The following is an 18,194-nucleotide window of genomic DNA, read 5'->3' as shown; positions in this document are numbered from 1 at the left end:
CAGCGCTTTCCGGATAAAGCCCAAAGACCCGACCAGCGTTCGGAGCCCTCCCCTGCTGGCCCAGGCTGGCGAGAGGTGCTGGCCTGTCCTCCAGTGCCCGTGACTCTTGCCTTGGGCCTGTCTGCTGGCACCTTGCCGGCCTGGTGGACCACGCAGAGAGCAGAAGTGACGGTCTCTGTGACTGGGTGGCTCCTGGTGGCCCGCGGTCCAAGCTCTGGGCCTCACCCCGTGGCCTGGGCAGCTGCTTCACTCAGAGGTACCATCATCCAGGGGGCGACATCTGCGCCTGTGCCTCAGTTACCACGAGGCTGGCACAAGATCGCCCAGTGCTGCGCCCGGTGCCCGCAAGCGGCAGGAGCCATAGAATACCCGGGCCTACCGTCCGTGTCGCAAGCCCTGAGGGCGGCGGTCCCAGAAGGCCGAGCGTCTGTTTATCAGCCAATCCCCGGGAGGGCCTCCTCCACGAGGCTGGTGCTTCTTCAAAGCGTAGGACCACATTGGGGAAAAGACACCGAGCGTGTCCTCAGCTCTGGTCAGGCTGGGGCTCTCGGACTTCATGTGGAAGGCAATGGGGAGCCACGGAAGGTCGTAGAGAAGGGAAGGGGCATGGAAGATGGAGGCCTTAACCAGTCCAACTCTCCTGGAGTGCGGGGACCAGGGGTCAGCGGTGGGGACGGTGTCATCCCACTTTACAGATGGCAGAATGACGAGTCTCGGAGGGATGAAGTCGCTGTCAAGGCCTCGTGGCTAGTAAGTGGGGGGCTGGGACTTGCCAAATGAGCTTTGTCCCCAAAGTTCCTCATTTGAACCTTCGGGTGCTCAGTGTTTTGGAGTTGTGAACGGGGCTGTGAGCCGAGTGGACACTTCTTACGCTGGCCTTAGGGAGAGGCCTGATGGGAAGAGCAGAGGCCTCGGTGCCGCCTCCCCCGGTGGCCCGGCAGAGGCCTCTGGGAGCCGCTCCTGCTGCAGATGGGGGCTGGCGGCCAGTCCTTGGCGGGCTGGGAGGAGGCGCCGAGACGCAGGCGCTGCGCAGCCCTCTCTGTCAGAGGCTGGGCTGAGCCCTGGGAATCTCCAGCCCCGTCCCGCCTGCTCCCGACGTGCCCAGGCCTGGGCTTCGTGGGAACCCCGCCAGCTGCGTTGCCCAGATACCGTGGAGGCCAGGTGGCACCTCTCCGTGGCAACCGTGCCCGGGGCTTCAGGGGGTGGGGGAACAGCTTCCGTCCCACGCCCAAGGGGGCTGTCCCCACCCCTGGGACCTGGCGGGACTCCTTGCCTCAGTCGAAGGGCCTGCAGGAGGCCAAGCCATCAAACCACATGCAGGCGCAGCTGGGCCTCCGCACCTCAGCCCTTCAGCCTCCCTGGGAGTCTGACCAACAGGTTGAAGCCCCCACGCTGGAATGTGGGTGGGCAGGGAGTGAGGGAGAGGGAGTGTGCAGGGGTTGAAGGCCCACTGCGTGCCCTCTCCAGACAGCCTGTGGGGCAAAGCAGCGGTTAGTGGTCAAGGCCCAGGGTCCATTTGATTCTGGTTCAAATCCCAGCAGTGTGAGTTCTTAGCTAGGGGCCTGCCTGACCCTCGGGTTCTTCATCAGACCATGTAGGGTCTTCGGTAGGATAACGTGGAGCAAGTCCGGGCCTACTTTGTAAATAGTGGCAGTTCCTCTCATTTCCTGTTTTACCCTTGGGAAGGTGAGACCCGGGGGGTCCCAGGCTTGCTGTCCTCGTGGGGGGTGCTTCGTAAGCCCAAGTCTGTGCCTGAGACTGTGCCGCCCGTCTCGGCCCTGGCGGCCATCCTGTTCCAAGTCTGGGGAGGGACTCCCTGCCTCTCTCTTGCTCCCGACCACCTTCCTTTCCAAGTTCAACAGCGTGGGGCACCGCGGCAGGCTGCAAGGCAGGCGAAGAGCCCGAGGTTCCCAGCCAGAGCTCTGGGTTGGACCCCAGCGGGGCAGACTGGCCGGTGTGACCTTGGCAGGTTGTTTCTCCCCAGCCTGAGTTTCCATATCCGAGGGGCTGACACCTCTGGCCTTCTGGTGGCTCAGAGCAGAAGCTCCTGGACACCCTGGCTCTTCTCTCGCACCCAGAACTGAGCCACCAGGAAGCGCTGTCAGCTCTGCCTTCAGACGCTTCCGGAGACAATGCTGTCCTTCTGCAGGTGGCCTCGGGTCCAGGACCCTGGGCCTCCGGGCACGCGGGGCTGCCTGCCTCTGCTCGGCCCCTGCACTCACCCTCAGACCCTGCAGTGGCTCCTTGCCTCGGTCGAAGGGGAAAAGCCAGGTCCCCCTGTGATCCCTGCTCTGCCCTGTGGCCCGTCCCCTCCCTGCCTGGTTCCCACTCCTCTCCCCTTGGTTGGACCATGAGGCCTCCATGAGAGGCCAGGTGAAGTCCAGCTCAGAGGCTTTGCGCTGGCTGTTCCCGGGCCTGGCGGGTTCTTCCCCACGCCTGGCCTGCGCAGCCTGCAGCCTCTCTGGGCCCTGACATTTGCAGGGCGCCCAGGCTCCAGGCTACACGGTGGTCTTGCGGTGTTGCTGAGCGCCTGCTGGCCCCTCACCCAGCCTTCCTACCTGCCCTCCAGGCCTGGGCTCCCATTTCTACCTCAGCTGTGCTGGCCCTCAGCGGGCGACACGCCCAAGCCGGTGGCCGGCTGGCCAGGGGAGGACAGCCCTGTCGTTCACTTGCTCAGCACGGAAGCTCGTGGCCGGGGCTCAGCCCCTGGTGGAGGAACCAGGAGCCTGGAGCTCGCAGGGCGGGGCGGAGACCAGGCTGGAGGAAGACGCGCCCTCCGTGGCGGCCTCCCACTCAAGGCCGAGTCCTTGGCGTGGGGTCAGTTGTTCCAGAAGTCTTACTCGGAAGTTTTGCAGAGTTGCAAGGGTAGCTCCCGAGGCTCCTCCCGTCTTCGCCTGGGCTGGGCTCGCGGGCAGCAGCTGTGCGCCTCCCGGGGGCCTGTCTGGGGCACTTGGGGTGTTAGACCTGGGGGCGCCGCTGGCCTCCAGCGGGTAGAGGCCAGAGATGCTGCCAATTCTGCTAAGACTCAATAGAAATGGATCAAATTAATTAATCAAGCAAACAATGATCTGGTCCAAAGTGTCAATGGTGACAGGATTGAGGGCCAGCGTCCCTGTTGGGTCCTGTGACCCTTTGAGCGCCCTCTGCAGCAGGGGGCTCTTCACGGCTGGGTCCCGCGTGGTGACTGCGTCCTGACGCAGCATGGCTCCTGCAGGCGCCCTGGGTGCCCGAGCCGTCCTGGGCGGCCCACCTCTCCCTCCAGATCCCACCCCGGGGCCAGTGGCTACTCAACGGTCCTCCTTTCTCTCCAGTCAGAAGGGCCGTTCCTCTGGCCGTTCCTCTGCGCTCTTCCTGGGGCGTGACCTTGACCCCTGCGGGGCACGGCTGCCTGGTGGGGTGGCACGGCCTTCAGCTGGGGCTGGTCAGATGCTCCTGGAGAGCCAGCTGAGGTCGGGTGGGCTCGGCCCCAGGAGACGCCAGCCCCTGCCAGTCTCTCCTCCACCCAGGCTTCCCCTCGAGGCTGGGGACGTTCTAATCCGTGAGGCTGACGGCGGGTCCCCGCGTCCATGGAGGACAGAGGGTTCATGTTCACTGGAAGGGTCCGTGGATCGTTACAGACCCGCCGATCTCTCCCCAGGTCGCCGCTGGCCGGGGGCGCGTGCTCTTGGCTTTCCCTCTTCCCTCTCCCCTTCCTCCCTCCTCCTCCTCTTGTCCTTGTTTTCTGTCACCTGGCTGCGTCTGCGGCTGCCGTGTAGCGCAGCGTGTTCTAGGCCACCCCGCCACCACGCAGCGCTCCTGGCTCCCGGGAGTCGCTCCCGGCGGCTCTGCTGTGCCCGCCGCCCTCCTGGCCTTGTCCAGCCCGCTCCTTGTGCTCTGCCCACATCGGAGCTCCCGGCGTCCCTGTCTCTCCTGTGTCAGCCTCGGGAATGTCCCCTTCCCAGAGTGCCCTGCCCTTTGGGGCAGTGATGTTGAGAAAGTCAGTCGGGTGGCGGGTGGGCTCACGTGCCAGGCGACAGCGATCCCAGAAGCCGGAGCTGAGGCGGGCCCTGGCGTGTGTCCAAGCGTGTTCACACGAGCGCCCACCTCTACCTCCGAGCCCGGCCCAGCCCAGGCCCCCGGCCGTGCCCGCTGCTGCGTGCTTTTCCCTTGGCGTCTGCCCTTGGTGGCGCACCGATCCCAAGGACGTTGGCGTATCTGCTGTTTTGCTCAGGGCTTTGGTTTGGTTAAGTGCCCCCTAAGGCCCAGTGGCAAAGGCTTGGTCCCCAGCCTGGGGTGGGGGGGAACGTTATGAGGGGCACCTAGTGGTGGCCTCCGGCCACGGGGGTGGACTGCAGAGGGAGTAGAGAAGCCAGAGCCTCTCTCTCTGTCTCCCATGTCTTATGAGCAGCTTGCTCTACCCACGCTCCCCGCCATGACGTGCTGCCTCACACAGTCCCAAAAGCGACGGGTCTGCCTGACACCTCCCAATGCACGCCCAGAGCATTTCCTCTTTTTAAGTTGATCATCTCAGGCGTTTTGTTACAGTCCTGGGAAGCTAGCAACTGTGCCGTTGGAGCCGCCTTAGTTACATAAGCACACACTCCGGTGTTCTGGCCTTGATGCGATTATTAATAATGCTTTTCTCGGGATGCACCCCTAGTACTGAGGGACGCAGGGGCGTATTTAACATGAGGATTTTGTCCATTTTAATCGACTGGATTTGACATCTTTCTTAATTCCTCTCTTTAACTCCGCCTTGAGTTTGGACAAGCTAAAAACGCCAGGGGAGGGGAGGCCGAGATGGTGAAGTGCTTTGGGGGTCCCTCCCGCTTCGGGGTCCCCCCGCGTGGCCTGCTTGCTAGCTACGCAGGCTTGGCAGTAGAGAGCAGCAAAGCACCCAGCGAGGAGTCCATTCCTCCTGGGTTCTCCTCCCTCCCTGACTGTCCGAGGAGACCGTCTCGGGCTGGTGCTGCGGCCGTGGCGCCTCTTTCCTCTCGCCAGCCTCCCTCCTGGCCTTGGTTCATGCGTCTTTCTACTCCTGCTGTCTGTGTCTTGGGGCCCGTTGCTGTCCAGCTGGGGCCTCGTCGGGTGACTTCAGACAGCTTGCCTCAGTTTCCCCATCTGTGTGATGGTGATGGAGGGTGCCCATCTCACAGGGTTGTGGGGGATGGGTGAGTTAATGCTCGCGGTGTGCTTGGCCGCGTGCCCCGAACACGGGCCACACTGGTGGTGTTCACTTTCATGACGACCTTCTCCTGGTAGGAAGTGACTCCGGTTTTCCACTTGGGGTGGCGATCCAACATTTCCTTCCGTTTAGCTCACTGGGTCCATTAACAACAAAGATTAAGTTTCGGATCGAGTGCTCTCCAGGTTTAGCAAAAATCATCAAATTGCCACCAGACTGGGGAGTCTGGGGGTAATAATGCTCTGCTTTTATTTAACCGACTCAAACGGGCTTTACTTTTTGCCAGCCTCGAACCAGTGCTTTATGCTTCTTTGACTTGTTTGAATTTTTGCAGTGATTCTGTGAGGTAGAAATTTTATGGTTTCTGTTATATAAGCGAGGAGACTGAGGCCCAGAGAGGTCAATACACTGGCCCCAATTTTCACAGCTGGGATGCAAACTTGAAATGCCTGTACTCTTGGTAGCCCAGCCAGGCAGGCTGCTTTTGCAGTGGGGACACTGAGGCCCAGAGAGGGAAGGAGCTTGGCAGGGTCTCAGGTGAGTCTGGGAGGATCAGGGACGGAGCGTGGGTGTGTCTGATGTGCTGAGGGTCTAAGGCCGTGTGAAGCCGCTCTGTTAGCACAAGGAAAGCAGCGGAGACGCACTCAAGGGGACAGGTCAGGGGCAGGGCAGAGTCTGAACGCAGGTCCTGGGGACCTTTCTGGCCTGGTCACCCTCAGGTGCCCCCTTGGGGGAAGCTGAGGCGCCCCTTCAAGTCCAAGGCTGGCCCTGGTGGGGCAACCAGCCTCCATGCCATCCGCACGGTCCCGTGACCAAGGCCGTGCCATCGGAATGACCAGCCATGAGTCCGGGGGTGGTGTTGCGATGTCGGCTGCTGCAGGGGAGCCGGGGGCACGCGGCTCAGGCGGACCTGGACCTGGGGGTGTGGGGAGAACGGAGGCCTCGCAGCGCCCGCCCAGCTGCTCCCCGTCCGCTCCAGGACGCCGGACTCTGGCTTGGAAGCCCAGGCTTCCGCAGCAGCGGCTGCTCCTCCGGCACCACTTCCTCTGCCTTGGGCTGCTCAGGCTACGGGTGCGACCCCTCGGCTGGGCTGCGGGGGGCTGTCCTCTGCCTGCCTCCAGCAGAGCAGCGCTCCCCAGCGAGGCCCGGAGTCGGTCTGGGGAGAGGCCTGGTGGCACCTGTGGGCCCTGGTGCCCAGCAGGCAGGTGGGCGAGGCGTCAGGCCAGAGCCAGTCTCCAGGGCAGCGGGAAGCGGAGCAGCATCCCGAGGTGTCCCCCCCGATGCCCGGCGGTGGGAGTGGGGGCCTTCGGGAGGAGGCGGTGCGTCCTTGCAGGGTCGGGGGGCAGGCACTGGGCTGGGGTGAGGGGCGCAGGACTGGAGGTGGGTCGGTGTCACGGGATGAAGCACCTGGGGAGCGACCGAGGCCCCCCAAGGGCAGCCCCTCGCGCCACGCTGCTCCTGGGGCAGGTCCCGCCAGGCCCAGGCAGCGGGCTCAGGCCTCCGACCCAGCCTCCTCCAGAGGCTTCCAGAACCGTCTCTGAGCCTGACCCCCAGGAGGAGGCCCCCCGGCCACGCTCAGCAAAGGCCAGGCCCCGGGGTCACCTGGATGCGGTCCCCACCCGGCCCTGCCGTTTTCTGGCTGACCCTCGTCTTCTGGAAGCACTGCAGGCAGTTTGCACCCGCTTCCGGGGCCACGCCGAAGCCCCTCACCGTGTCAGGCCTCGTCCAGGGCCTGCGTGGGCACGGGTCCCCTAGCTGCCGGCCGAGTCGGACGGTGGCCAGCCCTGCCATCCTGCTCCCGCCCGAGGAGCCCAGCCTGCCCCTCCCTGTCCAGCAGACGATCCGGTCAGGCCTGGGGTCCCCTCCTCTGCACACGGAACTGGACGTTGCCAGAACTGCCCGCAGCCTGTCCTTGGCACCGCCCCCGCCCCACACCAGAGGACTTGCTGACCTGGTCGCCGCTGCCTCTCTTCCCTGACCTTCTTCCTGTGGGTCACAGGGCTGCACAAGCTCAGGCCCCGGAGTCTTCCATCCATCCGCCCATCCTTCATCTGTCCATCCGCTCTCCACCCAACCTCCTCCATCCGCCTGGCCATCTTCTGTCCCTCCACCCGTCCCCCTGTCCATCCACCCATCTCCTGTCCATCCACCCATCCCCCTGTCCCTCCACCCGTCCCCCTATCTACCCATCCCCTGTCCATCCACCCATCTCCTGTCCATCCACCCATCCCCTGTCCCTCCTCCCATCTGCCTGTCCATCTTCTGTCCCTCCACCCATCTCCCTGTCCATCCACCCGTCCCCCTGTCCATTCACCCATCTGCCTGTCCATCTTCTGTCCCTCCTCCCGTCCCCCTGTCCATCATCCGTCCCTCGTCCGTCCTCCACCTTCACTGAGCCCTCTCTCTGCACCATGCCCAGTGCCCAGCTCTGGGGACAGAGGCAGAATGTCACGTGGGTGTGGCGGGTGTGGGCTGCGGGGCTTGGGCTGAGGCAGGAGGCTGGGGTTCTGTGGGGCCTCGGGGAGGCCACACGCGTGCACACACACACGCGTGCACACACACACACGCGTGCACACACACGAGTGAACAGGGTGACCTCACGAGGGGGGGAAACGGGGCCCGGCCACCAGGGGCAGCTGCCGGGCCCTGGGAGTGCCGGCAGTGGGCAGGGCCGTGAGATGTGAGCTGGACCGGGTAGGATGGGCTCCGGGATCCTCAGGAGCGGCAGCCAGGGACCTGCAGGGCCCCGGGAGGCTCCGAGGGTTAGGGGCACAGGGTCACTGCTGCCTCCTTGGGCAGGCCTGGGTTCCATCTCAGGTCGGCCACACGCTGACCCCGGCCTTGGGCAGGTCACTCCCTGGTAACTCTCAAGTCCTCTCGAGTGAGACCAGATGCACAACAAATAAGCCCGAGCAGCCCAGCGGGCGGCCAGCTCCCCAGGCCACGCGAGTGCTCTCCCTTGTTCCATCGCCCTTCCTCCTTCACCCCAGTGGCCTGGGCCTCCCAGCACCCCGAAGCCCTGTGTTGGCCTGTCCCCTCCTATTTTCCCACCTGAAAAACGGGATGGTCCAGGTGCCAGCAGCCTAGTAAGTGCTTAGTTAACGATGGCTGCAGTCAGACGCTGCAGGTCAGCTGACCCGCAGTCTGTGCGGCTTGCCTCCTCCCCACGGCGACAGGGCTGCCCCAGGACCTTGGCCCCTGCGGCTCCTCGGCTGCCCGCCTCCCTCCCTGGTCCACTTGCCAGGTGCTGCAGGGTGGGAAGGGATCTTTCTTCTCTCTTTTATTGATCGGCTTATCCTTCTTTTCTTGAGTGGGGTGTCCCGAGGGCACGGCCGTGGTGGTGTTCCCTGTCTTGGGTTCCTGGCGTGGAGCGCATGGAGCAGAGAGGAGGAAGGAAGAAAGGAAGGACGGGAGGAGGCAGGAGGCCCGGGGAGGCCAGGAGGGGCTGCAGGGGCGAGGAGCCGCGGGCGGGAGGGAGCCCCGCGCGGTCCCTCTGCCTCTTCCCAGGCGGGGGGACACAGTGGGTGCTCAGGAAGCAGGTGCTGATGGGACGAGCAGGCCTGAGGTCCTGCCGGGCACTCAGGGACGCTGTCCCTCAGGGAAGAGCACGCTGGGCCGCCAAGGAGGGGCCTCTGCTGCCCCCTGCGGGCGCCCAGGGAAGGCGCGCTCCTGGGCGCCACGGGCCCCACCATGGTCTGGACATTTGCACACAAACGCCAGCAAGGACCTCGAGCAAGAGCCACGACCCGTTCAGTGGTGCTGACCGCCAGGACCAGGCACTCTGCAGACACGATGTCCTCATCTCCAGCGCCTGGAAATGTGGCGGCTCCACGCTTCTGGAGAGACGGACGAGGAAACGGGGGCTCAGAGAGTGGCGAGGCCCAGGGCCCAGGGCCCAGGGCTAGGGACAGCCGGGTCTGGATTCTAACCCCAAAGTGGGGCCGAGCAGTGTCCTGGGAAAGGCAGAGGAAAGGAGAGGGCGGAGGAGCCATCGGAGGCCACGGCAGACTCTGGGAAGGCCAGCACAGGGCCACTCAGTCACCCCTGCTGCCCCAAGGCCTTGCCCTCCTGGGACCCCTCCTCTGGTCTCCCTCACCTGCACACCCTTGCCCGCATCACAGCTGGGGGAACAGAGGCACCCGGGGTGACAACCTGCACCCCCTCCGGGGAGTGGGGGGCAGCTCCTCCAGACCTGGCTCCCCGGGGACACAGGCGGCCCGAAGAAGGGAGGCTGCACAGCCTGCGTCACCTGCTCTGGAGCTCCAGGGCCTGGGGGCAGATCCCAGGAGTGTGCTCTGCAGTGATGACCCGTCCAGGGCCCAGGGCCCCCGCCACCCAGGACCCTCAGACGGAGGCCGACGTGAGCAGGGCCTGGGCTCGTCCTGGCTGGGCTGCGATCTGGCTCTGGTCTTGGGCACCCTGCTCCCCTCTCTGTTCCCAGGACCAGCCGCTGTCCTGCCAGCTCAGCTGAGTCAGGGAGGCTGAACCCAGACGGTGCCCTCGGTGAGTGGCACTCGAGGACCCCACAGACTCAGGTCAGCCAGGCCCACTGCCCCTTCAAGGCTGTGGGGCAGACACTGGGGAGTGACGCCTTTCGGAGTTGGGAAACTGAGTCACGGGCCAGGAAGTGCCCGGGCCCAGGCTTCGGCCTGAGTCACAGCCCCAGTGCGGGAACCTCCCTGCAGCCACCCCGGAAATGCTTCACACCTGCCTGCTGTCCTCTGTACCCCTGCCCCCCGGCCAGGGGACGTGGGCAGGACCGGCCACCCCCAGGCCAGCTCTGGACGGAGGGCTTGCCTTCCTCTGTGACTCTGGCAGCGAGGACCGAGCACACAGTGGGAGCGCATATGTTCCTGGAGAATCGCCAAGGTTTCCTGCACATCCGTGTCCTACGCCATTTGTGGGTGAGGCTCGGAGGGCCCGGCGTCTTGCCCAGGCCCCCAGCTGTGCTGGAGGAGGACCCTGAGCTCACCCCTGGGGCGTCCAGCGGAGAAAGCTCTGGGTTGCTGGACGCCGGGGCCTGAGCTCCCCAGAGCAGGCCTGGGATCAAGGGCACAGCAGGAAACCCCTCCCATCCCAACTTCCCCAGAACTGGGACACACGGTGACGTCAGCGGGCCACATTCCTGCCCTCCAGCCCCAGGGCGAGGCCCGGTTTCCTCCTCCTGTGCTGGCACCACACAGGAAGCTGGGCTCTGTGGGCTGCGCTGGGCTGAGGCGGGGTGGACGGGGTGGGCGTCCTCTGCAGCGTCCTTCGCAGCCGGGGCCACGGGCGGCCGGGGAGGGCGAGGGTCTGCTTACCCCCGGCTATGCTGCTTTTGTTCTCCACAGCAGCTGCCCAGGTGGGGCGGCTCCCGCTGATCACGCTCAGACTCACTGACTGACCATCATGGCTACCGTGGACGGCACGCTGCCCAGCCGTAGACGTCACCTGGGTCCCTCCTTCAGCCATGGGTAGCAGTCCCTTTGACAGGCAAGGACCCCGAGGGCTGGCAGGCCCAGGTGCTTGGCAAAGGGACAGCCCCGGAGTGGGCCTGTGGTCAGGGCAGCACCTTGGACACATGGAGCTTCACCAGGGGCATGGCCTCCTGCCAGTTCAGCCCCTCAGGCCACGTCGGAGAAGGCAAATCCGACGGCCTCTGTCCTGCGTAACCCCTTCCGAGGGTTCCGTGCGCTTGACCTGGCGCCGCTCCTCTCCAGCCTGACTCCCTCCTCGAGCTCAGAGCCGCTTCTGACTCCCGAGGTCAGTCTCACTGTCCCTCAGCACCTCCTTCAGCATGGAGCAAACTCGGGGTCAAAGGGGACGGGGTATGCGACAGGTCGCAGAATCCAAGGGGGGACACTTCCCGCCCGGGTCTGGCTGGTCTGCAGCCTTCGAGCCGAGTGCCTCCCGTTGGCGTGCAGGGGAGTGGCCAGGGGTCCGTGCAGATGGCAGCTCCCAGGCCCACCCTGGGGATGCGGGGAGGGACCTGGACACCTGCGCGGATGGTGGCCTCCCCTGCTGCCTTGGGGCTGTCCAGTGGGCTCCGGTTGACACAGAGACATGGTGGGGGTTTCCTGCCCACCGTCCCTGCCCGCCAGGGAGGCCGGCCTCACCTCTCGGGGGCAGCCTGACTTCTCATGCCCCTCCCCTGGGGTCTGCACCTGAGCTTCCCTCCTGGGTCCTCAGCTTCCTCCAGCAGGAAGCTGGAGGTGCAGACCTGGGGAAGGCGGGTGCAGACCAGTGGTCCTCAGGCTGGACGGGGCCCCGAACCCACAGAACGCTCTGAGAGAGGCAGACCTCGGGCCCGGCCAAGACTGATCTGGAAGGTCCAGGTGGGACCCCAGAGCAGGCAGGCCCAGGCGTGGGCCAGGCCAGGTGCCCAGTACCCAGGCAGACCAGGGGTAGATGAGGGTGGCCAAGCTCCACGAGGTACCGTCTGCACCCTCGGGAAAGCGGCACCTACCTGCCTTTCAGAACCGCAAGAACCAAGGGCCCAAGAGTGCGAGGCCCCAGGCCGTGTCTCTCTCCCTCTCAGAAGTGGGTTTCCAGTCTGGCTCCTCCCAAATGTTGGCTGAATGAATGAGCTGCTCCTTCCAGACGCTCGGGCTCCAGTTCCTGCAGGGCAGTGTGGACTTTGCCACCCACTGAGGGGCAGGGTGCACTGGTCACCACTGGGAAGCCACAGGGGAGCAATCAGCCTCAGGAGACCCCAGGCACCCAGCTCCTCCCCTCGAACTGGAAGCACACCCCCAACTCCAGCGTGACTCCTTTCCCGTTTTGTTCCCCACTATCATGGTTACCTGTAGTCAATCATGGTCAGAAAGCACCATGTGGAAAATCCCAGAAATAAACCATGCAGTTTTCGGTTGTGCACTCTTCTGAGCGCAGCTGGACTGTGAATCACGGCTTTGTCCAACGTATCTGCCCTCTATATGTTACCCTTCCGTTCTCCGCTCGTTAGCCATTTCAGTTATCAGATCAACTATCTTGGTATCACAGTGCTTGGGTTTGCAGCCCTTATTTGAATTAACTAACAATAGCCCCAAAGCACAAGAACAGTGATACTGGCAACTCAGACATGCTAAAGGAGAGCCCCAAAGTGCTTCCTTGAAGTGAGAGGTTGAATGTTCTTAATTTAATAAGAAAGAGAGAGGGAAAAAACAAACAAACAAACAAAAAAAAAAAAACAAAAAAAACCTGAATGCTGAGGTCGCTAAGGTCTACAGTTCTAAGACCTACTCATGAAATTGTGAAGGAGTGGTTCATGCTGGTTTTCCTGTTGCAACACAGACTTCAAAACAGTGCAGGTTTAAGTACTTAGTTAATGTGCAAAAGGCACATTAAAATCGGGGACATATGGATAGGAAAAAGGAGAGTGTGGGGGAGCTTGGCACTAGCCACATCTTCAGGCATTCATGGTGGAAGTGGGGGGCGGTCCTTAAAAGGTACCATACCCCTGGGAATGAGGGGTGGGCGATTGCACTGGATCTGCCACTGCGGGTGAGTCAGTTGTGCGATTTCTCAGGTTACAGCGCCCTCTGGTGATCTGCACGCACAGGTGAGGAAAGGGGAGCCTTCTCTGTGGGATTTCATGGCTTGCAGATGCTACCGTCCCTTTCATAAGCCTTTCCGGAGTGCCTCCTGGGTGCCCACCACTGGCCTATGCCCTGGAGACACGTTGGGACCAAGTAGGACACAATGGCCGCTCTGGCTACGCTTACGCTCAGCCTCAGGCGGATCAGAAGCGCGAGGAGGAAGCTCTGCTGCCTGCCAGTGGGACTGGCCCGGGAGCCCTGGGTCAAGGCTGGGCCGAGAGGAGAGGCTCCCGGAAGCCAGCCAGGAGAGAGGGTGCCTCGCCCAACCAGCAGTGCGTCCTCATGTTTGAAGACAGTTTTCACAGTGTGTCAAACTCCATGTTAGGGATTTTTTAAAATTCCCGCCTTGTAAGCTATTATTCCACGGTCCTCTGCCCATGGTCACCACTGACGGGGTAGCTGCGAGTCTCGCCCCGAGTCTCAACCTCCTCCGCTGCTCAGACCTGATGTTCTCTGTCCTCAGTGTTGGGCTACTTTTCCCGGCTGTGCCTAGGTGAGTTTTTATTTGTACTTCTCTTGTTGGGAGGTTCATACCGTTTCTTGAAACTGTAGCTTGACGTCTTTTCCAGTGTTCATGAAATGCCAGCCCTTCCTCTTCAGATGTTGTTCCCAGTATTTCCTCTTCCCTTTTTGATATCAGACCTCGTGCATGTTTTAGGGATGGAATTGTATAGTCATAAAATGCTCGTGCTGAAGCCTGAGAATGAGGCCCAGGACCTCAGAATGCAACTCTATGTGGAGATGGGCCTTTAAAGGGGGATTCGGTGAGGTCGCACGGGTGGTCCTCATCCATCGTGACTGGGGGCTTCACAAGAGGACATTTACAAGAGCCCCACAGATGCACCTGCACAGATAAAAGGTCACATGAGGACCCAGCTGGACGGAGGCCATCAGCAGGCCAAGCAGGGAGGCCACAGGAGGAACCACACCAGCTCACCCTAACCTTGAACTTCAGCCTCCAGAACTGTGAGACGTCCATCACTGCGGCTTAAGCCTCAGCCTGTGGAATTTTTATGGCAGATGAGGACAGTGTGACAGATCTCGGCTGCGTCCCCTCGTCACTAACCCTGTTCTGTGTTCACCAGCCTTCGTTCTGTCCAGGGTTTACTTTGGCATCTTATTTTGACCTATATTGAAGCTGGCCAATTCTCCCTTCAACTGTATTTAATCTCTTTTTAAACCTACGAGTGCTCAAGTTCACTTACGGTATTCTTCAGTTCTACTTTTCCATTTAATAATAGCCTCCAAGTCCCACATGAAATTTTCTATCATTGCAATTAATTTCTTAAACACGTTAATTACAGTTATCACAGTTCTTTCGAGTCTGTCTTGGAATTGCAATACGGTGGGTCTCTTGCCGGTGTGTATGTGTTTTCTTTCTTTTACTTGCTCACTTTTTGTTGTTATTTATTTATTTGGGACCAGGGATTGAACCCAGGGACACTTAGCCACTGAACCACATCCCTGGTCCCTTTTTAAATTTACTTTTTAAAATTTTGAGACAGGGTCTCAAATTATTTTGCTTAGGGCTTCCGTGAATTGCTGAGGCTGGCCTCCCACTTGTGATCCTCCTGCTTCAGCCTCCTGAGCTGCAGTGATTATAGGCATGACCACCGAGTCTGACTCTCTTGCTATTTTTTCTTGCACGGTGGGTGCTGAGTCTCCAGACCTACAGGTTTTCTCACAGAGGATTTGCTTTTGTTCCTGAAAGGGGCTTAGGGGTCCTCTTCATCTAAAGAGGACTGAGTGAAGCTGGGCTGAACTTCTGTTGTTTTAAAATCCAACCTACTTCTGGCTTCCCCTTGCTTGCAGGGAGTGGCCCTCGGGGGTCTCCCAACTGAGAGCCGGAGTGTTTGCAAGGTCCCTTGGGCCTCTCCTGCTTGGCAGGCCCTGAAATCCACGTTTTGTCTCTCTGTTGGTCTCTCTGCCTCGCATCTACCCTCCGCCAGCCTCTGCCTCTGAACAGGCGCCACCTGGCGGGGAAACCAGCGCGGGGGGTGGTCCTTTAGGTCTGTGCTGCCTTGGATGCCTGTGGTCAGTGGAACGGCGTTTCCTCTAGGATCTCCAGGGCTGCCAGGAGGGAAGGCTGCTCTGACAGGCCTGTGCGCTGCCCACCACGGCCGGAAGGGGACGTAGAGATACATAGTCAAGGACTTGCACAGCGGTGCTGTTGAGAACTGAATCTGTGCAGGGACTCGATGCTTATTAATAGGGGAAAGATGCATGAACGAATTTTGGCGTGTCCGATCAACAGAACACTGGGCGTGACTCAACACAGGAGAGGGCAGTGGTGAGGCAGCGGAGGCCAGCAGCGGAGGCCAGGCAGCCCGAACACAAGCCCTGGTAACCTCGATGGCTGCTGCGCAGCTGGAGGGAGGGCAGCGCACCCGCGTGGACCAGGATGCCCAGGCGACTGTCGCGGCAGTGACGCAACCTCAGAACCCAAGGGCCTCTGCGTTTGAGACGCGGGACTCGGTGACGTTGTTGAGCGAGTGCTGGCGGAGGCCGGGCGCGCCAGGCCAAGGGGAGCCTCTTCCTGGTCCGGCAGGAGGAGAGTGGAGGCGGAGGCAGGAACCCCGCCCCTCGGCTTCTGAGGACGCAGCCCTGACAGCCGTGTCCCCGCAGTGGGGTCTGAGGAGAGCCCCGTGGAACCAGGAGTGGGCGGCAAGACTCGAGCCACGTGGACACCACGGGCCCGCTGCGTCTCGGTGGCTGCGACAGGGCCTGTGCCACGGAGCCCGCCAGGTCCAGCCAAGCCCTTCCCCAGCCCCCGCCTCCTGCTTCTGCACCCCGCCCTCTGACTTTCCTCCCCGAACCCCCAAAAGGCGGAGAGAGAGGCGGAACAAGCGGAGCCAGTGGGGCAGAGGCCAGGGAGGCCGAGAGCAGCCTCAGAAGTCACTGCCCAGGTGCGGCCCGGCCGGGTCAGCGGAGCGCAGGAGCGGCCTCCCCTTTGGACGGCGCCTCCTCAGCCACCGGCCACTGGTTTGGCCGAGGAGTCTGGGGGGGCGTGTGCCACGCTCCAGCTCTGGGGAGTCCTCGCCCGAGGCGCTTCCTGAGGAGGCCGGGAGAGGACTCAGAGCCCGCAGGTGGCCCAGCCGGGCTGGGCTCACGTCTGCTCGAGAGCCTCTCCTCTGCGCCCTCCCCTCTCTGCCAAGGTCGAGGCCAGGGGCTCGTGCTGCCGGGTGGGGTGGGACCAGGACCCGGTCCCATGCCCGCTGTCCCCAGGGGAGCCCAGACCCGTCCTGGGCTTCAGTGCTGCTGGCCCTTCCTTCCGTTTGCTGTCCCCTGAGGCGTCTTCACCGGGCAGGGAGGTCGGGGCCGGGCGGGGGAGGGAGATGCCAGGGTCAAGGAGATCCAGTAGACACCCAGGGGACAGGGGCTCCAGTCCGCGGGGGCAGCCGCACTGGCCGTGGCTGGGCCCCAGGGTGGCCTCGGAGGCGCCCGAGGGGAGCGGGCGCCGGCCAGTGAAGGGTCAAGCCACAGAGCTTAGAGGTCCAGGCCCGGGCCTCCACACTGCCTCCCGCGGCCACGAGCCCAGCAGCACATCCGGGGCGTGCTCTTCTGCAGGGCCGAGGGTCCAGCGCCCTCCGTCCACCCACGAAGCAGGGGTGGGCTGTCCTCCCCAGCAGCGGGACCTTTCCCACCTCCGGGCGTCTCCAGACTTCCCCGTGGGCGCCGGGGCGTTTGCTGTCGGTTGCTGAGACTCTGAGGAGGCCGCTGGCTGCTGGGGTCACGGAGCTCACAGAGCCCGTGTCTCGTCCTCACCCGGGACCCTCACCTCCTCCCTGCAGACCAGTTGGGCGTGACGACGCCCCCGAGGGTCTCCCTTTTGACTAAATGTGACTTAAATTCTCACATTAGCTGGTCAGTGTTGCATTTTCTGAAGGCAAGCGGCAGCTGTGGGGAGAGGCGGGGCAGGCTGAAGCGTTTTCTGCTTCTCGAGTATGAGCGGAATTAAAAGGAACTGTTAAAAAGAAAGAGTCAGGAGGCGGGTCTCAGCATCCTCTCTAGATCAGCTCCTTTTAGACCCGCCTTTGGTCCTGGCCTGATGGTCAGTCACGCTGAGGATGCTGCCTCAGGGCCCTTGCACGTGTTGCTCCAACTGCTGGTCAAGGCCTTCTTCCTCATTTCCACCCAGAGACCAGCTGCTCCCCCTTCAAGATGTTCCTCAAGGCAGAAATTGAATTTTGAAAATTGTGAGTTTGTCAATTTGTTTAGCTGAACTATTTTTCCCCCAGTTCCCAGGACTTAGCAAGCTTAGCGAGTGCTCCAGGCCTGAGCCGGAGAGACCACTCTTACTTTGTAGCGTTTTGATGCATCCTTCCGCTTTTCTCTGATTCGCTGTCAGGGTTTCCATGAACACAGGTATTGGTTTGTTTTTCAAGGTGCTGGGATCGAACCAGGACTGCGAGCACACCAAAGGCGCTGTTCTAGACCCCGTTTCTTCGTTACTTTGTATTTTCCGGATGCCACATCTGCCTGATGTGCCCCTGCCACCTGTTTTACTTACTCCGCCCCCGTTCATCTCACTCTAAAGTCGCACTGTGAGTCTTCTGCTCAGGACTGACGAGGAGTTGGGACCAGGGCTGGGAGGGGGGACCCCGGCCACGCAGGGCCACTGTGCAGGGCCTGAGAGGGTGGTGGCCGTCGTCCAACTGCAGGCCAGTGGGGAGAACCTCTGCCGCGGCACCACGCAGGCCGCTGGCTCTGGCTCCGTCACTGGCCTGGACCCCGTTGGCTCGGCCACCTACAGAGCTGGTCCCACCCCCAGAGCGGGCGCCCTGGACCCTGGGCTGCAGACACCCCGTCTGGCCGGGAGGCGCTTCCTGTCTGATGGCCGAGATGCATTTTAGCAGCCTTGCCATCTCTGTCTGTGTGGAGGGTTCGTCTTTCAAGGTCACAGTCCCCCTCTGCTCTGTCCTGACCTGCCATCGGGGGTGGACGTGGGTCCAACAGCACCCTGAGGCCAGGAGCTGAGGCAGGGGCTGGGAAAGGATGCCCCCCAGCCAGCCTGGCCAGGCAGTCCCCAGCAGACGCGACCCCACGACCCCTCGCAGTTACTCCTCAGGGCCACGGCAGCGGCCTGCTTCCCAGGTTCTCTGAGGACTTCCTAAGGACGCGCTGGGCGAGGTGCCTCTTCCCACATGGCCACCAGAGGGCGATGGTGCTCCACCTTCTAGGAGGAAACTGCAGCCCCGCCCGAGCCCGCAGGGGTCCTGAGGCCTCCCCAGCTGCAGCCTCCAGCCTCCAGCTGTATGGCGGGCAGCAGGGTGGCAGGGGACCCTCACCCCCCTTCGTCTGCCCTGCCCGGGAGGAAGCCAGCTCAGGAGCTGCCAGCCAGCTGTCCTGGGAACCCTGCCGAGGAGCCACTGTCCCCTGGAACCAGTGTCCTTGCTCCCCCAACACTGCCCTGGGCTTCCCGGCCTGGGCAGCGCGCTCGGGGGGAGTACCCA

The sequence above is a fragment of the Sciurus carolinensis genome, chromosome 6 (assembly GCF_902686445.1).
Source record: "Sciurus carolinensis chromosome 6, mSciCar1.2, whole genome shotgun sequence".
Classification (NCBI taxonomy): Eukaryota; Metazoa; Chordata; class Mammalia; order Rodentia; family Sciuridae; genus Sciurus; species Sciurus carolinensis.
The sequence above is the reverse complement of the archived record's forward strand: the minus strand, read 5'-3'. Positions refer to the sequence as shown.